General features: G+C 35.3%; 2 pseudogenes; both read left to right on the top strand.

Moving 5' to 3' along the window:
- Nucleotides 1-7622: 7622 nt before the first annotated feature.
- LOC100660550 (olfactory receptor 1165-like) lies at nt 7623-8706 on the top strand (annotated as a pseudogene).
- Nucleotides 8707-24522: 15816 nt separating this feature from the next.
- Nucleotides 24523-25484, top strand: LOC100676952 (olfactory receptor 1165-like; annotated as a pseudogene).
- Nucleotides 25485-26559: the final 1075 nt, after the last annotated feature.

Genomic DNA, 26559 nt, shown 5'->3' with positions numbered 1-26559 from the left:
TTGGTTTTGGCTAGAGATTGGAAGGCAGTGATTTGACTGAGTCTAATTTTGAACTGTCTCCCAACGTTTTTTGCAATGTTTATATTTGTTTGACTTGTTTAGACACTACTTCCTTTTTTTTTTTTTTTCATTTTCCTGTATGGAGGCAAACGTGATGATGTCATTGAGACACCTCAAGATATCAAAAAAAAAAAAAAATTCCCATTGAGGTTGCTTTACATGAGACCCTTGAGTTTCTAGTTTACATCTCAAATATAATATTTTAGCCAGATCAAAACTTCCCTGTAGGAGAAAATTTCCCTGTAAGGGAAAAATTCCCCATAGCGTCCACTGTTGAGCCTCATAGCCCTTTGTGAGATTGTGCCATTTCTCTAAATACTGACCAATATTGGGACCAAGTATGGAGCAGAGTTCCCAACTGAGGGTGGTGGGCTGTATTTGTCATTCTTGTTATTATTATTCTCATTTTCTTTTGTTAGTTAACACAGAAAAGAACAGGAGACAAAAAAGGAGAAACAAACACATTAATACAATCAAGAAATGCAGTTTTATCAAAAAACCTCCAGATGGAGCTCTCAAAAATCTCAAAATGAAGCTTCAAATAGGTGTTTAAATCTTTTCCTCATTTCAAATTGCATTTATTTTATTATTAATGGGTTTTTAGGGGTTACTTATGTATTTTTGAATACAACTTTTTTTTTTTTGGGAAATGTGCTATTTAAAAATCTTTTCTACTCTTGAGAAATAGTATAAACTGAGAAGAACACATACTTTTGTGGTTATGAGGAGGGAAGGGATGGAGGGTGGGAGAGGGTTATTTACTGATTAGTTAGCAGATAAGAACTACTTTAGGTGAAGGGAAGGACAATACTCAATGCACGGAAGGTCAACTCAACTGGACTGGACCAAAAGCAAAGAAGTTTCCGGGATAAACTGAATGCTTCAAAGGTCAGCAGAGCAAGGGCAGGGGTTTGGGGACTATGGCTCAAGGGGACTTCTAAGTCAATTGGCAGACGAATTCTATTATGAAAACATTCTGAATCTCACTTTGAAGTGTGGCGTCTGGGGTCTTAAATGCTAACAAGCGGCCATCTAAGATGCATCAATTGGTCTCAACCCACCTGGATCAACGGAGAATGAAGAACACCAAGATCACATGATAACTATGAGCCCAAGAGACAGAAAGGGCCCCATGAACCAGAGACTTACATCATCCGGAGACCAGAAGAACTAGAATGTGCCTGGCCACAACCGATGACCGTCCTGACGGGGAGCACAACAGAGAACCCCTGAAGGAGCAGGAGAACAGTGGGATGCAGACCCCAAATTCTCATAAAAAGACCATACTTTATGGTCTGACTGAGACTAGAGGAATCCCAGTGGTCATGGTCCCCAAACCTTCTGTTGGCCCAGGACAGGAACCATTTCTGAAGACAACTCATCAGACATGGAAGGGACTGGACAATGGGTAGGAGAGAGATACTGATGAAGAGTGAGCTACTTTTATCAGGTGGACACTTGAGACTGTGTTATCATCTTCTGTCTGGAGGGGAGATAGGAGGGTAGAGAGGGTTAGAAACTGGCAAAATTGGCATGAAAGGAGAGACTGGAAGGGCTCACTCATTAGGGGGAGAGTAAGTGGGAGTATGGAGTAAGGTGTATATAAGCTTATATGTGACAGACTGACTTGATTTGTAAACGTTCGCTTAAAGGTCAATAAAATTTATTAAAAAAATCTTTTCTACTATTCTGTGGCTTGTTTCTCATTTTCTTACAGTGTTTTTCAACAAACAGAAATTGCCAATATGGATAAAGTCCAATTTATCAATTAAAAAAAAGTAATGAATTGTTTTTGGTACAGGAATAAAAAAAAAAATAATTTTTCTTCCTCAAGGTGACAAGTATTTTCTTCTAGATGTTTAATAATTTTACATTATACATCTATGTTTATGACTCATATTGAGTTAATTTTTTGTGGTTGTCATGGATTCAATTATGTCCCCCCAAAAATGTGTGTATCAATTTGTCTGGGCTATGATTCCCAGTATTGTGTGGTTTTCCTCCATTTTGTGATTGTAATTTTATGTTAAAGAGGATTAGGTTTGTATTGTAACACCCTTGCTCAGGTCATATCCCTGATTCAATGTGAATGGAGTTTCTGTGGGATGCGGACTGCACCACCATTTATCTTACAAGACATAAAAGGAAAGGGAAGCAAACAGAGAAGGGGGACCTCCTATCACCAAGAAAGCAGTGCTGGGAGCACAGTGCTTCCTTTGGACCTGTGGTCCCTGCGAGGAGAAGCTCCTAGTTCAGGGGAAGATTGATGAGAAGGCCAAAAGAGAGAAAAAGCCTTCCCCCGGAGCTGATGTCCTGAATTTGAACTTTTAGCCTACTTTACAAGAGGAAATAAATTTCTCTTTGTTAAAACCATCCACTTGTTGTGTTTTTGTTATAGCAGCACTAGATGACTGATATCCTTTTCTTTCCTGATGACATATCTAAGTTAACAATTCGGTCTTGCCATTCCCCCTTCCAAGGGGCATTCTGGTTGCATTTCTTCTAAGAGCGTTTCCTCTTTTGGCAGTCTTTGCCAACATCACAGTTCAAATGCATCAATTCTTCTGTCTTCCTTTAACATTATCCAACTAAGACAATGGTGTAAGTTACGGATTGAAGTCTGTTTTTTGTTTTGCTTCTTGCATGTGGATATCCAACTGATTCTGTACTATTTGTTAAAAGTATTACTCCTTCTTCACTGAATTGCATTTGTGCACTTGCCAAACATCATTTTTGTATATGTTCTTGGAGTTATTTCTAGGTTATAGACCAGAAATTTTAGAATTACATTGACTATGTATACAAAAAGCCTGTTGGGATTATTATTGTGATTGCATGAAATTTACATGTTAATTAGAAAGAAACGACACCTTAATAGTATTGAATTTTCCAATTCATGAATGTCATGTAGCTCTTCATTGATTTTGGTCTTCTTTAATGTTTTGTTGTTTTACATGCAGAGATCCTACACATATTTGTCAGATTTATCTATAATGTCAAATATTTATGAGATTTTATTGGAACTATATTTTAATATAAATTCTTATTGATTTTTGATAAAATATAAAAATAAAATTGAATTGTGTCCATTTAGATTTCATGTTAAACATAGTTTGATTCTGAATGACTTTTTATGTAGATTTCACAGGATTTTATTCATAAAAGATCATGTTGTATGGATGACTTCTATTTATTTATGTATTGGCATTATTCATTGTTTAAAACCTCCAGGACAATGCTGAACAGAAACAGTGAGAGTTGACACATTTTCCTGATCCTAGGAAGATAACATTCGGTCTTCTACACTAAATACAATGTTAGCTGTGGTATGTTTCATAGATGCTATTTATCAGGTTGAGGAAGTTTCCTTTTGTTCCCAGTTTTCAGAGTCTTTTTATAAAAAGTGAATGTTGAATTTTGGGATATTACTGTTTCCGTGTCTATTGAGAAAATCATGAACTTTTCCTTTTTAGTGCACTGATTTTGTGCTTATTTTGGAAGAAGTACAACCAGAATGCTCCTTGGAAGCATGGAGGGCGAGACTGCATCTTACTTACTTAGGACTTGTTGTCAGGAGAGATCAGCCCCTGGAGAAGGACATCATGCTGGGTAAGTACAGGGTCACTGGGAAAGAGGGAGACTCTTAATGAGACGGATTGACACAGTGGCTGCAACAATGGGCTCAAGCATAACAATGAATATAGTAAGGACAGCTCAGGACTGGGCAGTGTTTCGTTCTGTGGTACAAAGGGTCGCTATGAGTAGGAACAGACTTGACAGCACCTAACAACAACAACGATATTGTGCTAAAACCAGAAATAGAGCCTTCCTAAAAATGATAGAATTTCTATACAAAAGCCTATACTTGACATACTTCAATGTTAAATACTGATTGCTTTTCCCTTAATATTGAGAGTAAGGCAAAGATGTCCACTCTCATAATTTTTGTTTCACATTTTCCTGTCAATCTCAACTGCTGCATTTAAACAAGAAAAATGTAGCCATGATGCAAGGAGGGAAGGCATTAAAACTTTCTATTCACAGGCATCATGATAACTTGCATAAAATCTAAGGGTATCTAGAATTTTGAAGTTTAAAATCCATTATATTTGTGTATATTCCTGCAATATAATTGGTTATGGAAATAAAAAATACAAATTTTACAATAATAAGAGAAAATAAAATGAAATGATTAGTAATAAAGAAAATAAACAACCTGACTGATGTTTTACAAATGAGTTTTTTCATTGCATGTTTGTATAGTTTACATGTGTATAAAATCAGTATGCATTCAGTCTGGTTCATTTATTTATTTACTTATTTTAAAGATGAATGGGCTAAAGCTAATGACACAAATGTTCCCAGAGCTTAAAAAAAATAATCCACAGCAAGAAATCACATGGGACAGTGTTTCATCTAATTGTTCAGATTGTGGCCTCCGAGGCAGTGTTTCCATGATATTCTCTTTGGCCCACGTCCCAGTGGCCATGACGACACATATCTGACACAGTTTGGTGCCAGAAATTAGCTGCTTGAGGTGCTTTTCACTCTCTGCTAAGACTGGCTTTTCCTAATAGGTTGGAGAAAGGTTGTTTATATGAAATATTAAAATGAAATGTTTACATTCTATGGACTCCTTCATTCTTTTTCAGTTTGTTTCTATTTAAATAGAATACTAATCAGGAGAAATCTCAGAGTTCATCCATCTTAGCAAAGGAATCTTCAGTCAATGAATCACCTAAGTGCTTCAGTATTTACGTGAGTTTATTCAATACTTGCTTTATTTCACTTAAGAAGTAAAATAGTTATGATAATCACTGCAAGAAATGAAAACATATGTCTATCAAAATTTAGTCAGTTTGGCTTGGAGAAGCCTCAAGGTGTTATGCCATTATACATTCTTACCTTCAAATGATTTCCTTGCTTTCTCATCAGGTGCCCAGCAATGAAAGAGGCATTTAGTTAATAGAGAATAATCAAATGTGAGTTTTGTTCTAAAAGTTTCTACAATGCCTGAGAAAGAAGGTAACAATAACCAACAAATTTATAAATTATAGGATACAATATATAGTAATTGTGATCTATAAACCTTAAAATATGTAAGTACAGAGATGATAACACAAAATACGTAATATCTATAATAGTAGAGGGAAAAATAAAGAGAGAGAACAAAATGGGAAAATATACTTTATGCAAATAAGCATGTACTGCTTTACAGAGTTGGATAAATTCAGCATGATAAGAGAAGCAGAAGTTAGTAGTAATGATGCACAGACCTCAGGCAGTGTTGGAAAAGCTACCCTGACAACATGCATTAACTATATAAAAGCATTTGGATCTTAAAAGACGTTGACTGTCAGGATAAAGTGATCATGGAAAATTATTTTGGCATGTTGTGTAAAATTATTAAAAATAATTCTAAAAATAAAATTGAGAGACTTCTTTGAAAAAAAGAAAAAAAAATCCTATTGTCATCGAGTTGATTCTGACTCATAGTGACGCTAATAGGACAGAGTAGAACTGCCCCATAGAGTTTCCAAGGAACACCTGGTGGATTCGAACTGCCAACCTTTTGATTAGCAGCCATAGCACTTAACCACTGTGCCACCAGGTTTTCCTTGGTTGAAAATATGTGGACAAAATCCAGCTGAGTAGTGCCTTATATAGAATGGTAGTAAAGGAATGGTTGGTGAATTAGTCTTTCAGAGATATTTTTCCCACATGCCCAAACCTGATAAAACTAGAGAGAGATATTAAGTGATGGGAATTCAGAAAGGAGAATGGGGAAAATGAAATAAAACCCAGCTGTATTTCTGTCAGGCATGTTCAGATCGTAGAGAAGCCAGTGCCTAAGTGATAATAATCAAACGGCCAGTAAATGCTTCCATATCCTAATCATCACAATCAACACCATCATGAGAATGATTTCAATGAGGAAAAAAGTGACAGTAGTCCTCAATATCACGGGTTTATTTAAATAACTCCACCTTCATGGACAATGTTACATCTGGTGATTATTTTGCGAATAACCAGTCTTCAAGCTATGAAAGACATAAAGGAAGCACTTCTATTATACTCCTTACTTGGTAACTGATATTTTTTTCCAGAGAACATGATCGAATGGTATCAGTGGATGGGAAGAGATAGGAGATGTGTGAGAATCCAGGAGGGGCAGATTCATACGAAGATTAGCAAAGAGTGATGAGGGAAGTCTTACGAATCTCTTGGCATCAGGAAATAACTAAGCAATAGATATAAGGATATAATAGGTTTAATTCTTATTACTCCAATGCAACAGGAAAGAGCCTGGGAGTGCCAAAGGGATGATGGGCTTGAGGGTTATGCTCCCAGGTTCAGAAAGAGTTCAAGTTTCCTTTCTGTTCTTGTCATGGGGTTACGGAGTGCAGGGCTTCTCTGAGAATACAGGGAGTCCCTTGCCTTCTGCTTTATATTGTCCTGCAGGGTTTTCTTATACTCCAAGTCTCTTCAGGCATGTCCCAACGCCATATGAGTAGACATTTGGCACTCATTTAGAAAGAAAACTAGGGAGTAGGCATTGTGAACTATAAAGGAAATATAAAATGACCCCAACCAACCGTACTTGATACTGAAAACAAATTTCTCATTTCTGAAGTTCTTTCCCAATACCTATTCCATCAAGTCGATTCTGACTCATAGCGACCCTATAGGACAGAGTAGAGTTTCCAAGGTGCTCCTGGTAGATTCGAACTGCCAACATTTTGGTTAATAGCTGCAACACTTAACCACTACGCCACCAGGGTTTCCTCTATCCCAATGGCATCAAACATACCATGGTATGTATTTGAGTTTGGTCTCTAGCCTGATATTTGTTCTTTGCATAGCTTAAAACTTGATTCGAGATAACAATACAAATTTGTGCTGCAGGATAGCATTTAAGAGCAGTGTCCAGTACTTTCACAGTTTTAACTCTTTGTCACTTACCCATCTTTCCCTAATGCCACACTGGAAAGGAAGAGATTTATATGAACTACTGCTTCAACTATTTTTATCAAAGATGACACAACATGCATTTGATGGTGAGCACCTGCCAAAGAATGATATGATGTGCATTGAAAAATAACATTTATAAGGGCATTTTGTGATGAGCGAAAAATTTCAGTAGACTTCTACTCCAGAGTGATAGAATATGTTGAGATTATTGGATTAGTAGGATAATGAAGATTCAGAAAAGTAACATAGCCCAACCACAAAATTTTGCCTTGATCATTTTCCCGTGTTGTTAAAAAAAAAAAATCAGCTCTAAGTTAATTGCTGATAGCTAAAAAGGAGGGACCAGAAGAGCCTATAGCTTAAGCTGTATTTTTTCTATAAAACCAGTTTTTTTCAAGAAGTTCAGATTCATGCTAAGAGACAAAGTGGCTTTTCCTATGAAGCCAGCTGCCTTTGATAATGATCTTGATTGTAATTAGTCGAGTCTACTCTCTTTGTTATTCCTCTTCCAAATTTGTTCTTTAATATTCCTCTTTCACAAAATTAATATTCACTGTGTAATGTCATATAGTAAGTTCTAACTATTCAAATAAAGTAACAGTGGCAAACATGTAATTTCCCACAAAATCTACATAGACACTCAATAAGCCTTTTTTTCTTCTTGTTAATTTATACTGCCTAATTCAATTATTTTCTTCCTCAAGATAATCAGATTTCTTATTTTCTCAACAGGAAACAAGAAAATCGGAGTGCTGGAGCCATGTTCATCCTCTTGGGCTTCTCAGAATACCCAGACCTCCAGGTGCCCCTCTTCATGGTCTTCCTGACCATCTACATGGTCACCGTTGTTGGGAATCTGGGCATGATCTTAATCATCAGGATCAACCCCAAACTCCACACCCCCATGTACTTTTTCCTCAGCCACTTGTCGTTTGTTGATTTCTGTTACTCTTCAGTAGTTACACCCAAACTGTTAGAAAACCTGGTTGTGGAAGACAGAACCATCTCCTTCACAGGTGCATCACACAGTTCTTCTTGGCTTGCATATTTGTGGTGACAGAGACATTCATGTTGGCAGTGATGGCTTATGATCGATTTGTAGCAGTTTGTAACCCCTTGCTCTATACGGTTGCAATGTCCCCAAAGCTTTGTTTCTTGTTGGTGGCTGCCTCCTACTCTTGGAGCATAGTCTGTTCCTTGACATTCACCTATTTTCTGTTAACATTATCCTTTTGTGGGACTAATTTCATAAATAACTTTGTCTGTGAGCATGCTGCCATTGTTGCCATGTCCTGCTCTGACCCCTACATTAGTCAGAAGATCATTTTAGTGTCGGCCACGTTCAATGAAATAAGCAGCCTCATGATCATTCTTACTTCCTATGTTTTCATATTCATCACTATCATGAAGATGCCTTCAACTGGGAGGCGACACAAAGCCTTCTCCACCTGTGCCTCCCACCTAACTGCCATTTCTATCTTCCACGGAACCATCCTTCTTCTCTACTGTGTGCCTAACTCCAAGGGCTCATGGCTCATGGTCAAGGTGGCCTCTGTGTTTTACACAGTGGTCATCCCCATGCTGAACCCCGTGATCTACAGCCTCAGGAACAAAGATGTGAAGGAGGCAGCTAGGAAGATAGTGAATACCAAGTTACCCTGTCACAAACTGTAAAGTTGGTAAAGATTTATTTATTCCTTTTCCAGATAATCGTGAAGAATTGTTCAAGTGTTCTAGGTGATGTATTGTTTCAGATTCGTTATTAAATTAGCAAAGCAATGTCTAATGTAACTCTCCATTTGATCAATCATCCAATAGTAATGTTCTTTAAAGCTTAGTAAATTAGTTGAAAAATGATAAGTAGCACAGTATTTAGAGTGCAGTTTATTTAAATTAAGGCTCTTGAATTAAAGTTTTACAATTAAAGATTTCTGAGTTTGTACACATGACCACGTAGTTGCCCATGTAAATGAAGTCATTCTGAAAATGGGTTTGTAGAGATGTTCTGAAAATGTATAGCTTAGCAGGTGAGAGGATACATCATAGTGCAATATAGCCAACAGAGTAAGCAAAGATCTGCTCATCACTCAAGCACGAAATATACTCAAAAGCATGAATTTCATTTTACGTTTTAAAGTGTGCATAGGACTTACCTCTACCAGAATATGGATAAGATAAATTTATTTGGTAATATAAATTTTATTTCATTTCTGTATACTAAGACAATAAAAAATATCACTGGCTAATATTTGGGGCCATTCGATCTGGCCTGAACTTGGCTGATGAACTCACCTCAGGGCAATAAGTATGTACATTGATTGGACAGCTCTGTTTCATGTATCTATGGTACTTCCTGGACCACCTGGGTAGCTAGAGTATGTTCTTCCAGTGTCAGTGACTGAGTCACAAAAGGAAACATGCATTAACAAAAGCTTCCCAAGCAACTGTTTTCTGTTACATTTTATAATGCAATGTCAATCACAGAGCTGAGACCAAAGTCAAGGGCTGAAGTATATCTGTCTCTTGTAGAACTTAAGAGTTACACGCAAGGAGCATAGATACAGAAAGGAATGAATAATTGGATCAAATATTTCAATCTACATAAGTTTATGCTAAATATTACCTAATAGAAAATATGCTTCCCTGGTATTTCAGACAAATGTAACATAATTATAATTGGTTTGACAGAAGTTTTAAAAATTAATGAATCATATGGTTCACTTAATGAAATGTCTGTCTGACACTGCTTGTCATGATTGACGATAGAAGATATCTTGGTAATTTTACAGGTGTCATGATCCTAATCTAACTGCCAACTGTGAAATATTACTTGTCTTGTCTAAAGCATTAGCATTTTATGTCTATGTAAAAAAATTACATTTTACCTCACTATAGTCATTAGTGATTTCTGTATTCTGTTCTGATTACTTAGTAATATATAATACTGTTTTCAACATATTTATGGTATATAAGTATATCATTATGTTCTTTATTTAACTTTTAATTGTCACCATATGTCATGCACAACCAAATGGTCCAAGGAAGTACTTCAATACTTTGTCTAATATTAGTATAGGCATCACAGCTCTCTCTTGATTACAATTTACATGGAATATTTTTTTCCATCCTTTAAATTCAACCTATTTGGATCTTTGGATCTAAAGTAAGTCTCTGGAAGGTAGTATATAGTAGGATCATTTTTTTTCCCAAGCTTCTAATCTCTCTCTTTTTGTGTTTATTAATTTTTTCCACTGTCTCATTTTATTTCATCTTAATTTTATTTTCTGTATATTTTTAAAATTATTTTATTAGTGATTACCTTGGCTATTACAGTTTAGATCCTAAATTTACAGTAATATAATTTAAATTGATGCTAATCTAGTTTTGAGCATAAAAATTTAAAATTAAGCTATCACTTATATAGAAATATCAAATATAAACAAAATAAATTAACTAGTTGTGAAACTAACAACATCTACAGAATAAAATTACAAACTTTGTCAAGACCTCAGAATGGAAACTTTAAAACATTCCTGAGAAAAATTTAAGAGAGAATAAATGGATAGCTATAACACATACACTGATCAAAATTCACTATTAAGATGTAAATTTCCCCAAATTACTGATTCAATACAACCCCAGTCAAAATCAAAATTTATTTGAAACAATTGACATACTGGTACTAAATATGTATGGAAATAGAAAAATATCTAAAACGTCCAAAGCTATTTTAAAAAAGAACATGGTCGAAGGGCTGGAGGATTTACACAAAGCAACAGTAAACAGGGCAGTGTAGTCTTAGCAAAAAACAGATAAAGTGTAAATAAAATAAAGTTCAGATATAAAATAATACATTACTGGTTTTTAAAATGTGCCATGAAAATAGGGCAACTGAATGGGAGAAAATAATATTATCCTTTACTTCACTCCATAAAAAATAATTTTAAAGGCTTTAAATACTTCAGCAAACATCTCCAGCTACTAGAAGAAGGCAAGCAAGATGTCTTTGTGATAAGTGGTAAATATGACTTCATGAAAAATCAAAACATCCCATCACCAAAAGATATCAGTAAGAACATGAATAGGCAGTCCTCAGATTAGGAGTAAGTAGAAAATACTGGAGTAAATATTCACAATATATATGCGGTTAATTGCTCACAGTATATAAAGAACCCTCTCAAACTATTAATAACAAGACAACCAGCCAAATTAAAATGGACTAATGTACGGTAATTCCATAAGAACTATATAACCCAGTGCCGTCAAGTTAATTCCGACTCATAGAAACCCTATAGGACAGAGTAGAACTGCCCCGTAGAGTTTCTAGGTAGAGAATAATCTCACAAAAATTTGTCCACATCATATGTCTTAATGGAAAAGAAAATGAAACTTCATTTGCCCTCAAGAGAATTGCTAAAATTGCTTTGGTGGCACTGAGCTTCAGTTAAAGGTGATGGAAAATTTTGGCATTGGATAGTGGTGATGGTTGTACTACACGATAAATGTAATTAATATCACTGAATTTTACATGTAAAACATGTTCAAATGCCAAATAAATATATATGCACATTGTTTTTAGGTGCCTCTAATTTTTTTTTAATAAGTTCTGGCTCATAGAGACCCTAAGTACAACAGAACAAAACACTGCCAGGTCCTGTGTCATCCTCACAATCACTGTAATGCTAGAGCCCAGTGTTGCAGCCACTGTGTCAGCCCATCTCGTTGACAGTCTTCCTCTTTTTCGCTAACCCTGTACTTTACCAAGCATGATGTCTTTCTCTAGGGACTGATCTGATCCCTCCCGAAAATATGTCCAAATAATATGAGAGGTAGCCTTGCCATTTTTACTTCTAAAGAGCTTTCTGGTTTTACTTCTTCCAAGTCAGATTTGTTCATTCTTTTGGCAGTTCATGTTTTTGTGTCTGTTATGTTGAGGTGTAATTCATACTGAAGGCTTTGGTATTTGATGTTCATCAGGAAGTGCTTCAAGTCTTCTTCACTTTCGGCAAGCAGGGTTGTGTCATATATATATATATATATATATATATGTATATATATAACAAAAACGCAGATTTTTTCATTTTAAAGGAAAAGTCCTCACCTCTTCCAATATTATCTTCCCTCCAGACTTCATGTTATTTCATATCTCTCTTTTAGGTACTTTATTATACACAGCTGAATTTGTTCTTTGTAACTTTTATTCTCTATCATGCATCTGTCATTTTGTCTTATTGTGGTGGCTTGCGTGTTGCTGTGATACTGGAAGGTTTGCCACTGGTATTTCAAATACCCTCCGGGTCACCATTGGTGGACAGGTTTCAGCGGAGCTTCCAGACTAAGACAGACTAGGAAGAAGAACCTGGAAGTCTATTCTGAAAAAAAAAAAAAAAAATTGACCAATGAAAACCTTATGAATAGCAGTGGGACATTGATAAAATAGTGCTGGAAGATGAGGACTTCAGATTGAAAGGTCCTCAAAATACAACTAAGGTTAATGACATGAATGGCGTCAAGCTTTCAGGACCTTCATTTACTGATGTGGCACGACTTAAAATGAGAAGAAACAGCTTCAAATATCCATTAATAATCAGAACATGAAGTGTACAAGGCATGAATCTAGGAAAGTTAGAAGTCATCAAAAGTGAAATGGAACGTATAAAGTTCAATATCCTAGGCACGAATGAGCTGAAATGGACTCAAAATGACCATTTTGAATCAGGAAATCATATGGTCTGCTACTCCTGTAATGACAAATTGAAGCGGAATGACATAACATTCACTATCAAAAACATATACATATCAAGATCTATCCTGTAGTGTAACATTGTCAGTGATAGGACAATACAATAAACCTACAAGGAAGACCAATTCATAGGACTATTATTCAAATTTTCACAACAACCACTAATACCAAAGATGAGGAATTTGAAGATGTTTACCAACTTCTGCAGTCTGAAATTGATCAAAAACCAAATCAAGATGTATTAATAATTACTAGTGGTTGGAGCACGGAATTTGGAAGCAAAGACATAGGATATGCAGTGGAAAGTACTGCCCTGGTAATAGAAATGATGCCGGAGATTACATGGTAGAATTTTATGAGAACCAATGACTTATTCATTGTAAATACCCCTTCCTAAGAACATAAACGGTGACTATACATATGAACCTCACCAGATGGAAATCACAGGAATTAATTTGACTACATCTTTAGAAAGAGACTATGGAAAACCTCAATATCATCTGTCAGAACAAGGCTAGGGGATGATTGAGGAACAGACCATCAATTGTTTGTATACAAGTTCAAGATGAACCTAAAGAAAATTAGAACAAGTCCATAAGAGTCAAAATATGACCTTTGGTATATCTCAACTGAATTTGGACACAATCTCAAGGATATATTTGATAGACTGAACACTGATGAATGAAGTCCAGACAAGTTGTGGGAAGACATCAAGGAGATCATACAAGAGGAAAGCAAAAGATCATAAAAAAGACAGGAAAGAAAGAAAAGATCAAAATGGATGTCAGAAGAGGCTCTGTAATTAGAAAATTGAAAGCAATGAACACACTCAGCATTTCTCAAGCTGAAAGAACTGAAGAAAAAATTCAAGCCTTGAGTTGCAATATTGAAGGATTCTAAGGGGAAAATATTAACATATGCCGGAAGCATAAAAAAGCAGATGGAAAGAATACACAGAGTTGTTGTACCGAAGAGTTGGTGGACTTTCAACCATTTCAGGAGGTAGCACATGATCAAGAACCAGTGGCACTGAAGGAAGAAGTCCAAGCTGCAATACAGACATTGGCCAAAAAAAAAAGGGACTTCAAGATTTAAGTAAATTCCAAGTGAGATGTTTCAAAAAGTGAATGCAGAACTGGAATGCCCATTTGTCTATGCAAGAAATTTGGAAGAACATTATGTGGTCAACTGGCTGTAAGAGATCTATATTTGTGCCTTTTCCAAAGACAGGTGAATCAAAAGAATGCAGAAATTATCGAACAATATGATTAATATCACATGCAAGTAAAATTTTGCTAAAGATCATTTAAAATTGGCTACAGCAGTATATTGATATAGAACTGCCAGAAATTCAAGCGGGATTCAGGAGGATGTGAAACCAGGGGTATCATGGCTGAAAGCAGAGAATGCCAGAGAGATGTTTACCTGTGTTTTATTGACTATGCAAAGGCATTTGACTGCATGGATCATAACAGACTATGGATAACTTTGGGGAGAATGGGAATTCCAGAACACTTAATTGTGCTCATGAGGAAACTATACCTAGACCAAGAGGCAGTCCTTCGAACAGAACAACAGGATACTTCATGGGTTAAGGTCAGGAACGGTACGCCTGAAGATTGTATGCTTTCACCATACCTATTCAATCTGTTCGCTGAGCAAATAATCCAAGAAGCTGGACTATATGAAGAAGAACAAGGCATCAGGATTGGAGGAATACTCATTAACAACCTGCAGTATGGTTTCCGAAAGTGAAGAGAACTTGAAACACTGATGAAGATCAAAGACTACAGCCTTCATTATGGATTTTACCTCAACATAAAAAAAAAAAAAATCCTCACGATTGGACCAATAAGGAACATCATAATAAATGGAGAAAAGATTGAGGCTGTCAAGGATTTCATTTTACTGGATCAACAATCGAAACACATAGAAGCAACAGTTATGAAATCAAAGGACGAATTATGTTGGGCAAATTTGCTGCAAAAGAGCTCTTTAAAGTGTTAAAAAAACAAAGATGTTAATTTGAGGACTAAGGTGCACCTGACCCAAGTCATGATAATTTCAATTGCCTCATAATTAAGGAAGACAGAAGAAAAATTGATGCCTTTGAATTATGGTGTTGGAAAAGCATATTGAATATACCATGGATTTCCAGAAGAACGAACAAATCAGTTTTAGAAGAAATACTGCCAGCATGCTTCTTGTAAGTGAGGATGGCAGGCTTCCTCTCATGTACTTTGGATAGTTATCAGTTATCAGGAGGGACCAGTCCGTGGAGAATGAGATCATGCTTGTTAAAGTAGATGGTCGTCACAAAAGAGGAAGACCTTTAACAAGGTGGAATGACACAGTGGCTGCAACGATATGGTCAAACATAACAAAGATTGTGAGGATTGCAGACCAGTCAATGTTTCGTTCTGTTGTACGTAGGGTCCCTATATGAGGGGGAACTGACTTGAGGGCACCTAGCATAAACAACAACACTAACAACAAATGAATAATTAAGTTGAATATCATTTCATGTAATCTTTTGTAGCCTGTTTTTTTTTTTTTTTGTTAAAGTGCCTGTGTATATTCTTTTCTCATTTTCAATTGCATTTATTTTATTATTGGATTTTAAGGTGTTTAATTTGATACAATTACTATTCTTTATTGCAAAATATGTTGTTTGCAAATCTTTCATACTATTCCCTTGCTTTTTTTTTCTTACAGTGTCTTTCATCAATATGGATGAAATTCAATTTATCAATTTAAAAATATATATAAATTGGTTTTTGATACAGGAATATAAAAATCATTGGTCTTCCTCAAGGTGACAAAGATTTTCTTCTATTTTTTTCTAGACATTTGATAATTGTATGTTATTTTTCTATGTCTATTGTCCATATTGAGTTCTTTTTTTATGGTCTCATTTATCAATTGAAGTTTTTTTTTTTTTTTTTTAATATTTGGATATCCAATTGTTTCAGTACCACTTGTGAAAAGTACCGGTTGTCCAACATAGTTTCGATACATGTTTTTGGAATTTTTCTAGATCATAGCCCAGGAATTTTAGAATGAGATTGACAATGAATACAAGAGACTGTTGGAATATTATTGTGATTTCATGAAATTTGTGTTTTAATTAGAAGAGAAATAATATCTTTACAGTATTGAGTTTTCCAAATTATGATTTTGGTCTTCTTTAATGTTTTGTTGTTTTGTAGGTACAAACCCTGTACATTTTTGTTAGATTCATTTGTAAGTTTTGAATACTTATGAGGTTTTATTAAAACCATATTTTAGTATAAATTCTTATTCAATTTTGCTAATATATAAGAATAAAATTGAATTTTGTTTATTTTGGTTACACGCTAAACTTAGTTTTGAGATCTAATATAATATCTTTTTATGTAGATGCCTTATGATTTTATTTATAAATGATCATATTGAGTGGATGAATTTATTCATTTTTTTTTTTTTTGCATTGTTTCATTGTTTAAAACCTTCAGTACAGTGCTGAATGGAAGTGGTGAGAGCTGACACATTTTTTCTGACCCTGGGAAGATAACATTGAGTTTTCTACACTAGATGTGATGTGTTGCTGTAGTGTGTTTTATAGATGCTATTTATCAGATTGGGGCAGTTTCCTTTTATTCCTTGTTTTTCAGATTCTTTTCATAAAAAGCAGATGTTGCATTTTGTGATTTTTTTCCTGCACCTAATGAGATGATTGCATGCTTTTTCCTTCTTAATGTGCTAACATTTTGCTAACACTAGCAGTAGAGGCTTCTTAAAACTCATGAAGAGTTTCTATAAAAATGCCTATATCTGACACAGTGCTGTTAGCTGAAATATTGAATGCTTTTCCCTTAATATTGAGAGTAAGGTAAAGGTGCCATGCTCATAATTTCTTTTGTACATTTTATTGGCAGTCTTAGCCACCACAGTTAAACAAGAAAAATATAACCATGATGCTAGGAAGGAAAACATTAAACCTATTTCTATTCATAGACATCATGATAACTTGCACAAAATCTGAAGGTTTCTATGAAAGTGCTAGAATTTGTAAGTTGAAAATCAATTACATTTATGTGTAATCTTGCAATACAATCAGTTATGGAATTAAGAATATACACTTTAATAGCAAATAAAAATAAAATAAAATGATTAGTAATAAAGAAAATAAACAGCTTGACTGATGTTTTACAAACGAACTTTTCCCTTGCACATTTCTGTAATTTATATGTGTATAAAATCAAGATATATTCAGTCTGGTTAACTTTTTTCTCTTTTTAAAGATGAATGGGGTAAAGTTAATGATACAAATGTCCCCAGGGCTTTAAAAAAAATAACTCACAACAAGCTATCACAGGGGACAGTGTTTCATCTAATTGTTCAAATTGTAGCCTCCAAGGCAATATTTCCATGATATTCTCTGTGGCCCACATCACATTGGCCATGATGACACATATTTGAGTGACTAACATCTACATTTTAAATACATTTTTAACCTTTGAACTTGCAATACTTGTTGAAATACTTTATAATTCAAGATGATGGTGTATTACCCATAATAAGTATCCCCATTTCTTTTATTTCTTTATGTAATGAAATCCTCCACTGCTCTGTTGGAGTAGTCACAATCTGGGTTTCTGATCTAAATCTATGTTCAGGGCTTCCAAAATCAGCAATTTAAAATTATAAGGAAAACACATATGAAGATGGGGCATGAAAACCAGTTAGCTCTTCTTTTGGATTGAATTGTGTCCCCCAAAAATGTGTATCAATTTGGCTAGGCCATGATTCCCAATAGTGTGTGATTGTCCACCGTTTTGTCATCTGATGGGATTTTCCTATGTGTTGTAAATCCTACTTGTATGATATTAATGAGGCAGAATTAGAAGCAGTTATGTTAATGAGTCAGGACTCCATCTATAAGATTAGGTTGTATCTTGAGTCAATCTCTTTTGAGATATAAAAGAGAGAAGTGAGCAGAGAGACAGAGGGACCTCCTACCACAAAGAATGAAGAACCAGGAGGGGAGTGCATTCTTTGGACTTGGGTCTCTGCTGCTAAGCTCTTAGACTGGGGAAGATTGATGACAAGGACCTTCCCCCGAGCTCCCAGAAAGAGAAAGATTTTTCTGGAGTTGGCACCCAGAATTCAAACTTCTAGTCTCCTAGACTGTGAGAGAATAAATTTTCCTTTGTTAAAGCCATCCACTTGTGGTATTTCTGTTATAACATCACTAGATAATTAATACAGCTCCTTTCTTTGAACAAAACCTATATACAATCCCAAACAAAATAAGGAACACTGGAATTTAAAATTGCAATGTAGTGATACATTTCATCAATACTTTAAAAAGTAGAACTTGTTACACAAATGTTGTTGGACCCATATGAACTTGAGCTATATTTAGCCTTTAAATTTTGGCTTAGGAACCAAAGTCAGAAACTTGAAAAATGGGAGAAAAATAGGTTTTGCCTTTCTTTAGTCTGTTTTAAAGTGGTTCTTTGCTTAGATTTTAAAAGTCAAATTTTGATGACTTAATTCCTGACTTAACTTCAATAGAAGCACCAAGCTAACTGTGCTAATGTGGGTCACTCGAAGAAACTCACATAGCTTGCTCCCTTAAAACCAGTAGGCAAATTTTGGTAGCCATCCACTTTTAACAAATAGCTTATACATGCACAGCCACCACTCATTTGTCAGTTGTGGCTTACATGTTGCTGTGAAGCTGACCAAATTTCAGTGGAGCTCCCAGATTAAAAATGAGCTAGGAAAGAAGACCTGGAAATATACCTCTGAAATTCAGCCAATGAAAACCCTATAGATCACAATAGGACATTGCCTGATCTGCATCTGATCGTGTGGCCCGTGCCAAACAGGCCAGCATTTTTTGTTCAGCTGTACATGAGTCACAACAAATCGGAGTGACTGAGTGGCAGTCAACAACGAAACTTGTAAACACGAACCTGAATTAGCTCCTTATATGTAGACCATTAATTTGGCTAAATCCACCAATATTAGTTGCACCAGAATCTTCAATCCCTTTGAATAATTTTGGTAATTTTTGTTTTCAAATGCCACAGCATACGCCCATGTTTTAAGATTCCCTAGTCAAGGAACAAATTTAATGGCCTTTTATTGGGTCAAGATTTAACACCGCTTTTTTTTCTTTCCTGATTTTTGTCCATTTGAGGGGTAGATACAGGAATCACATAAATGGATTTAAACTATTATCATTGTGACCTTTATGACTGTACTGAAAAATACAGCTCGAATTATAGCCACAGTCAAGATACCTAACAGATCTCCACTGCCCTGGACCCCAGATGAAAGCATATTCAGAACACAGTACTGCTGAGTAGAATGTAAAACTATTTACCATGCAATGTTGTGTTTCTACATAATATATGTGCAAAAATATAAATGCAATGTGAAAATACTAAAAAATTCACCATAAGAACATAATTATATTGGGGTTATTGAAATAGATATGACTGGTTTTCTTTTGGGGAGCTTCAGAAGTATAGCCTCTGTACCCAGATAAACTTTTTTTTTTTTTTTAATATGAATATCAACGTTAATTATTTAGAGGAAAGTATAACTTAAATCATGGAAGAGAAAATTCCTTCTAATTATTTGGTTTGTAGCTCATGACAAAAAGCCCCAGTCATGATTCTCAGGGGTCTGGGTCCCTAAGGTCAAACAGTTCAGTGAAAAATGAGCAACGCGATCATGAGATTTAGTTTCCAGGTCTGCCTTTCTCCCCAGAATATCTCTACACTCATTCTAAAATTTCTTTACTATTGGAAAAAAGTCATTAATTGGCTGTTTTATTGAGTTGCATTTTGAAAGAGGCACTCATTGCCTGTAAAGGAATGAAAATTTATAAGAAAATTTCAATTTTAGAAAGACGGAGTATGCAGTTTGTTAATAACAGCAAAGAAGCCTTCAATAAAAAAAAAAAAATACATCAGGAAAATCTTACTTTTGGTGAGTTGATTCAACGTTGGGTTTTCTTCTCCGTCTCATGTGAGGAATACTGAAATCCAGCAAATGCCCGGCAGGGAAAACCTAAGTGAGTTGTGTTAGAGTCATTTCAACTTAGTTCAGCTGATAGCATGTATTCAAGGTGCAGAATTCTACTTTCACCATCCTTAGGACCATCGTACTGAATTTGAAACTATGTCCCTAATTTCCATCTTACATACTTTAGAGGTTATGGAAGAGATGTTACATGTAATTCTTATCTTTAAAACATGTGAAACCTTCAAGAAAAAAAAAGTAAAATATACAGAGACATACATACATGCATAAAAAACAACAAAATATGCCAGTCATTGCACATAGATGGAAGATACTGGTAGAAAGAAAAAAAAAAATAAGATCTGAATTAATCAGCAAATTGTTCTTGCGGGAGTTATGTAGGGATCTTATCACTGAAAGATGATGAGAGATAAATACTAAAGAAGGATAAGACCCACTTCAGAAGAAAAGACAGTGGAAGGTTAGAAGGTAATAATAATTCATTTTTGAACAAAAAAGGTTTAAAATATTTGTATCAATAGGGTGACGAAAGTATTTGGTTATATACTTCCAGGAGATATTACAGGAATTTAAGTCAAATAGTTTCAATTTAGACACATTTTTATAAAAACGTAATTAAAACACTTACCCTGTGGTATCCCAGCAGTTCAATAAGTGCAAAATTTATGGGTTGGACTGCATTTAGATAGGTTAACCTGGGAAATCTTGTATCTAGATGAGTAGACGCTCATAGTGGGAATGAGGAGGGAGGGGCATGTTGAAGATTTTTCTTTGTTCATTTTTCCTTGCCTGTCTTTTCAACATCCACCAACCTGAGATGGCTGAAGGAAAATCAAGCACCAGAGAATGATGGGAAAGCAAAGGGAAAATGAATATTATATAATGGAGGGTTGAAAATCAGGCAGAAGTTTGAATACATGACTGAGTGAAAAACATAAAATCCTTGGTATAAACGGAGCCCAGTATATATAACTCCTTTTTAAAGGATTTTCAATACTCACACTGCTATTATGAGTCAGAATTGACTTCACAGTAACAGCTTTGGGTTTTTTTTTTTTTTTTATGTTTGGTCATTTCTAAATCATAGAATTGGTGATATTTTCTTGGAACTAAAAGCATTAGAAATTTAAGGTTGAATGAGCTAATATTGGAAGGAGATGTTTAACTAAGTGTAGGATTTCTTAAATATTTTAAAATCATAGCCTTATTTAAGACTCTTATGCTGAGCATTAAGGGACCTTGCCTAGTATTGTTACCCATATTTAATACAAGATGAAATTAAGGCTCACATAAATGAAAGAATTTGATAAAATTATGTATGGAATAAGTTACTGAGACTGATTCGGAACTAGTTAAATATGATTCCTCAGCCCATGGTTTTTACAAATGGCATGATGTGACGCTGTCTTTTCTCCATCCATTCATATCAGCCCCTCCTCTGAATAAGAATATAAAACTATTGAGAGTAGAGTTTCTGATAAGACACTTTCCTTGGACTGTCATTTCTTAATTTTATTTTTAATGCCATAGGCAAGGATGTAGTTGATCCATTCAACCCCACTTATCCTCCCGGATACTTAATCGAATTTAAAATAACCCAAAATTACTTTAACAGAACTATCCCCATAACATTATTATTACATGTTCTGTCTTTTATGCATTCTTCAGTAACTTGTAAACTAATAAAAATGCCCTCAAAATGATTGTGAGATGAGTGAGGGAGTATCACATTTACTTTAAATCTTTCAGAACTCTTCCAGGTTGCTATGACTCCCTGTATTTATTTAACTTAAAGTACATGTTGAGCACAACACGTATTTTCCAGGGGTTGAGATGAAAGACTTTTAACAAATTTTCCAAATCATATAAGGATGGAATGGGCACTGATGATTGGTAATATTAATGGAAACTGAAGGTACAGTGAAAGCGTTCGATAAAGGCAAGATGCGGCATGATCAGGGGTCAATACAATTAGAATGAAGAATCATGTAGACAGCAATGGGAATCTAGGTGCATGAAATGTAACAATGAACTCAAAATCCTCAACTTTGTCCAAAAATTCCAAATACGTAAGTACAGGGTTTGTGGCTTATTGGTAAAGCATGAGCGAAACTTTGCAGTTCAAATATTTGACTGCAAGTGCTCATTCAGGTCTTCTCCTTGAAAGTACAGCAAAGAAAAGCAGGTTACTGAGTGGATTCTCTCTTAGCTTGGCAAGATGTCCCTGGGAAGCTTACATTTAGTTTTTAGTGCCAATTTCAACCCAGGAGGGTTAATGCTATATCAACAATATTGAGAAGCTCTTCTGAAACATTTAATAACCAACATGAGTAAGTAAATGGAAACACAAACAAACAACACTACGGACATTTACCTAGAAAGAGAAGAGTATAAAGGGCCTACAGAAATTATCTTCAAATATTTGAAGATGTATAATGTGTAAGAGGAATTAGTCTTAATTTATGTGAACCCCAGAGAAAGAGTTAGATCCATCAGGACTTGCAACTTGCCAGAAATTACAAGGAAAAAAAAAAAAGACTACTTAAGAGAAATAGTCAACTATACATTTGGCTATTATTATTAATCTCTGGTAAGTGTCACTAACACTGTTTGAAAAGGGATCATTAATTGTGAGGACAGGTGCTTTAATGTAAGGAAGGGCAGTAGAAATATTATTGATGAAGACAGAAAACAATGCAGGTACAAATAGCCAGGACTTTTCCATTTTTAAACTTCCATGACTCTTAAACTTGGCATAGAATCTTTAATAAATGTCACTTCGTTTCCGTTTAGCCAAGTTTGCTCACCCATCCCTAAGATTTCTTACTCTAGTCCAAGCTGTAGTGCCTTTAATTGATTCAGTCCCTTGATATACCTACAATGAAGTAACAGCAGATTGCACCTCCAAATTCTTAACCTTCCTGGACATGACCCAATAACAGCAATCAAAGATCCTGAATTTAAAGGCTGATTTTTTTTTTTTTTTTTTTTGGTCAACACTAGATAAAATACATGAAGCTAAAAAAAAAAAAAAAAATCAGCTCGATCTTCTATGAAATAGAAAGCGCAATTCTATAGCTGACGCTATGTTCGTGGGATTCCCACCCAGTGCCGTCGAGTCGATTCCGACTCATAGCGACCCTATAGCACAGAGTAGAACTGTCCCATAGAGTTTCCAAGGAGCACCTGGCATATTCGAACTGCTGACCCTTTGGTTGGCAGCCATAGCACTTAACCACTATACCACCAGGGTTTCCGTTCCTGGGATTAGTGTCCCTAAACGAGATGCAGGTGTTGATTTTTACAGGCAAGGCTAAAACTTTTGCCAGCTCCCAGATAGGTTCAAATTGGCATGATCTTATCTTTTGTGTCTCCAAGTCCATTTCTAGATAAAATCTTTAGTTGTAGATTCAGTCATGTAAAATTTCCAGTATTTAACCTTCTTTTCCTTCCAAAACCAAGAAATTCACATTAATCTTACATATTATTTCATCTTTTGCCACATCAGAAGAGGATTTTCTTGATTGTCATTAATAATTGACAGTGATAATTTTTATATTGCACCTTTTTTGTGCTTTATAATTGATGATATATATTTTTTCTTTTTAATATGATATGTGAAAAGCCTGGTGGTGTAGTGGTTCAGTGCTACAGCTGTTAACCAAGAGGTTGGCAGTTCAAATCCGCCAGGTGCTCCTTGGAAGCTCTATGGGGCAGTTCCACTCTGTCCTATAGGGCCACTATCAGTCGAAATCAACTTGACGGCAGTGGGTTTTGAATATGTTTTACACTAAAAGCAGACTGGATAACCAGGGGGAGATAATCAAAATAAATCTTTTCAGAATATCTCCAAAACACTTTGTCAGAAAATTGCTTTAAATAGTTGAGCATTTTGGATCCATATGGAGGGGATAAAATGGAGTGAACACAGTTAACAGTGGATTGTTTTGACCAGACCACTTAAAGATTCTTTGAAGTAGGTTTTTTTGACTCCTTGATAATTGGATGTATATATACCTACCAAAGTAAAAAGCTCAATATATCAATACAAAATTGTGTGTGTCCACAAATATATTTATCACTTAAAAAATTTACTGCTTACTTATATGATTTTCTTTTCCTGCTGAAACTGTTTAATCTTCCCAAGGCCGCTTTTGCTATGATCATATGACTACTGTGACATGTTAAGTGGTTTTCTTGATTTTGCTTTGTTCTTTTTATCTCATATAATTGTATGTTACTATGGGATATATGGAAAAACTGGTGACATAGTGGTTAAGTGCTATGGCTGCTAACTAAAAAGTTGGCAGTTCAAATCCACCAGGTGCTCCTTGGAAACTCTACGGGACAGTTGTACTCTGTCCTATAGGGTCACTATGAGTCAGAATCTACTTGACCACAACAGGCTTGGATGGGATATACAATGCTGTAAGCATCATATACATTTATACATCATTTACATTAAATAATTATATTAATAAATACTATTTTTCTTATTTTCCAGATGAAGACATTCAGTTTTGAAAGACAAAGCTAATTGCTCATAGTAACAATAATAAAAATCGATAGGTGGCCAGTAAAATCCAAAGGACCAGAAAAGATAATCTTGGTCTTCACTGGTCCACATCTATCCTCTCCTGAGTTGTTCCTATGCCTGTCTTCTCAAGTTTGCCGCTCAGAATCAATTTTCTGGGTTTTGTTTGTTTGTTTCCACAAGAGCCATGGTACTGGGTGGGGAAAACTGGAGCTCTGTGACCACATTCATCCTCCTGGGCTTCTCAGAATACCCACACTTCTGGGTACTGCTCTTTCTGGCATTCTTGACCATGTACACAGTCACTCTAGTGGGGAACCTGAGCGTAATTGTGATCATAAGGAGCAATCCCAAACTCCACACACCCATGTACTTTTTCCTCTGCCATCTATCCTTTTTGGATATTTGTTATTCCAGTGTATTTATACCCAAAATTCTAGAAATCTTGGTTGTTGAAGCCAGAAGTATCACTTTCACAGGCTGCATGGTACAATTTTTCTTTGTTTGCACATTTGTGATTACAGAAATGTTCATGTTAGCGGTGATGGCCTATGACCGATTTGTGGCTGTTTGTAACCCTTTGCTCTACACAGTTGCCATGTCTCCTAAGCTCTGTGCTCTCCTGGTAGCTGGGTCCTACACATGGGCTGGGATCTGTTCCCTGACACTCACATATTCTCTTATGGATCTATCCTTCTCTGGCTCAAACATCATAAATCACTTTGGCTGTGAGTATTCAGCTATCCTATCTCTCTCCTGCTCTGACCCTTACTTTAGCCAGATGGCCTGTTTAATCATTTCTACTTTCAATGAGGCTAGTAGCCTCCTGATTATCCTCACTTCTGACATTTTCATCGTTTTCACTCTCATCAAGATGACTTCTTCTGGTGGACTTCATAAAGCCTTCTCCACCTGTGCCTCCCACCTGACTGCCATCACCATCTTCCATGGCACCATCCTTCTGCTTTACAGTGTGCCCAACTCCAAAAGCTCCTGGCTCCTGGTCAAAGTGGCCACTGTGTTTTTCACAGTCGTGATCCCCATGCTGAACCCCTTAATCTATAGTCTTAGAAAAAAAGATGTGAAGGAGACAGGAAGTTAATCATCATCAAACTCCTTTCTCACTCAATATAATTCTTGAGTGTGTATATATATAGTTAAGGCACAAGTAAGTGTGTATATATACTTATTTATGTCTTAACTATTTCCAAAAACTTTTATATGTATAGTTTATGCTAGTTCAATTTTATTAAATAAATATACAATTATGCTGTAAGTCAATTTATTATCACGTCCCATGGTTTATAATTCTTAGCATGCCTTAGTTTCTCTGGGTAAATACTGAAATAATGCATTATTATTGACTTGTTTTCAATTAATAGTAAAAAAAAAAAAAAACTATATTTTACAATCTCCCCATTGGACGCTGCAACGGTCAGTGGAAGAGGTCTGTATTGTGGATTCGCTGCTTGTACTATGGTTAGAGTCATGTTTAAGAAAAGGTCAGATGTATACAAAAGAGCTGAAAACATAGATCAGAAAAATTTTTAATAAGTCCATACTCTGATCCTCAAAACCAGCTCCTTAGATTCAGATAATCATATGAACATTGCTTTCTGATTCCTCTTAATAACATGATTTTATTTTAGATAATGATGATGGAGATAATATTGAATTTTAATAATCTCCCTAGGAGCTAAACACATGTGGAAGTCTATCATTAAATACACTTAGTTAGGCTGAGACCTCAAGATGTTTTTCACAATTCTTCCTTTTTTTCAAAAGACATCCCTGAAGAATTAGCTAACAAGAACAATTATATTTAAAAATTATAGGATACAACGTATGATAATTGTGATGTATAAACATTATTGCGTGTATATAGGCAAAGCAACAATTCTAATGTTTATTAATAGTTGATGGAAAAATAAAGCCTTACAAGATAGAGAACAAGTGGAAAAATAAACCATGTCAAATGACCATTTACTGTTTATGAAAAAAAAAAAAAAATGAGAGCTGGATAAATTAACCAGGATTAGAAAACCGTGAATTAGTCCTAATAAGGCTGAATACATAGACCTGGGACAGTATAGAAAGGTCTGCAGAAAAATGTAGAATTTATGCATTCATTAATGAAAACATAAGGACTGTTATGTTGACAGCTAATGTAAAGAGATCATGGAAAATTACTCTGGCAATGTTGTATAGA

This window comes from Loxodonta africana, chromosome 7 (genome assembly GCF_030014295.1).
Source record: "Loxodonta africana isolate mLoxAfr1 chromosome 7, mLoxAfr1.hap2, whole genome shotgun sequence".
Lineage (NCBI taxonomy): Eukaryota > Metazoa > Chordata > Mammalia > Proboscidea > Elephantidae > Loxodonta > Loxodonta africana.
The sequence above is the reverse complement of the archived record's forward strand: the minus strand, read 5'-3'. Positions and strand labels throughout refer to the sequence as shown.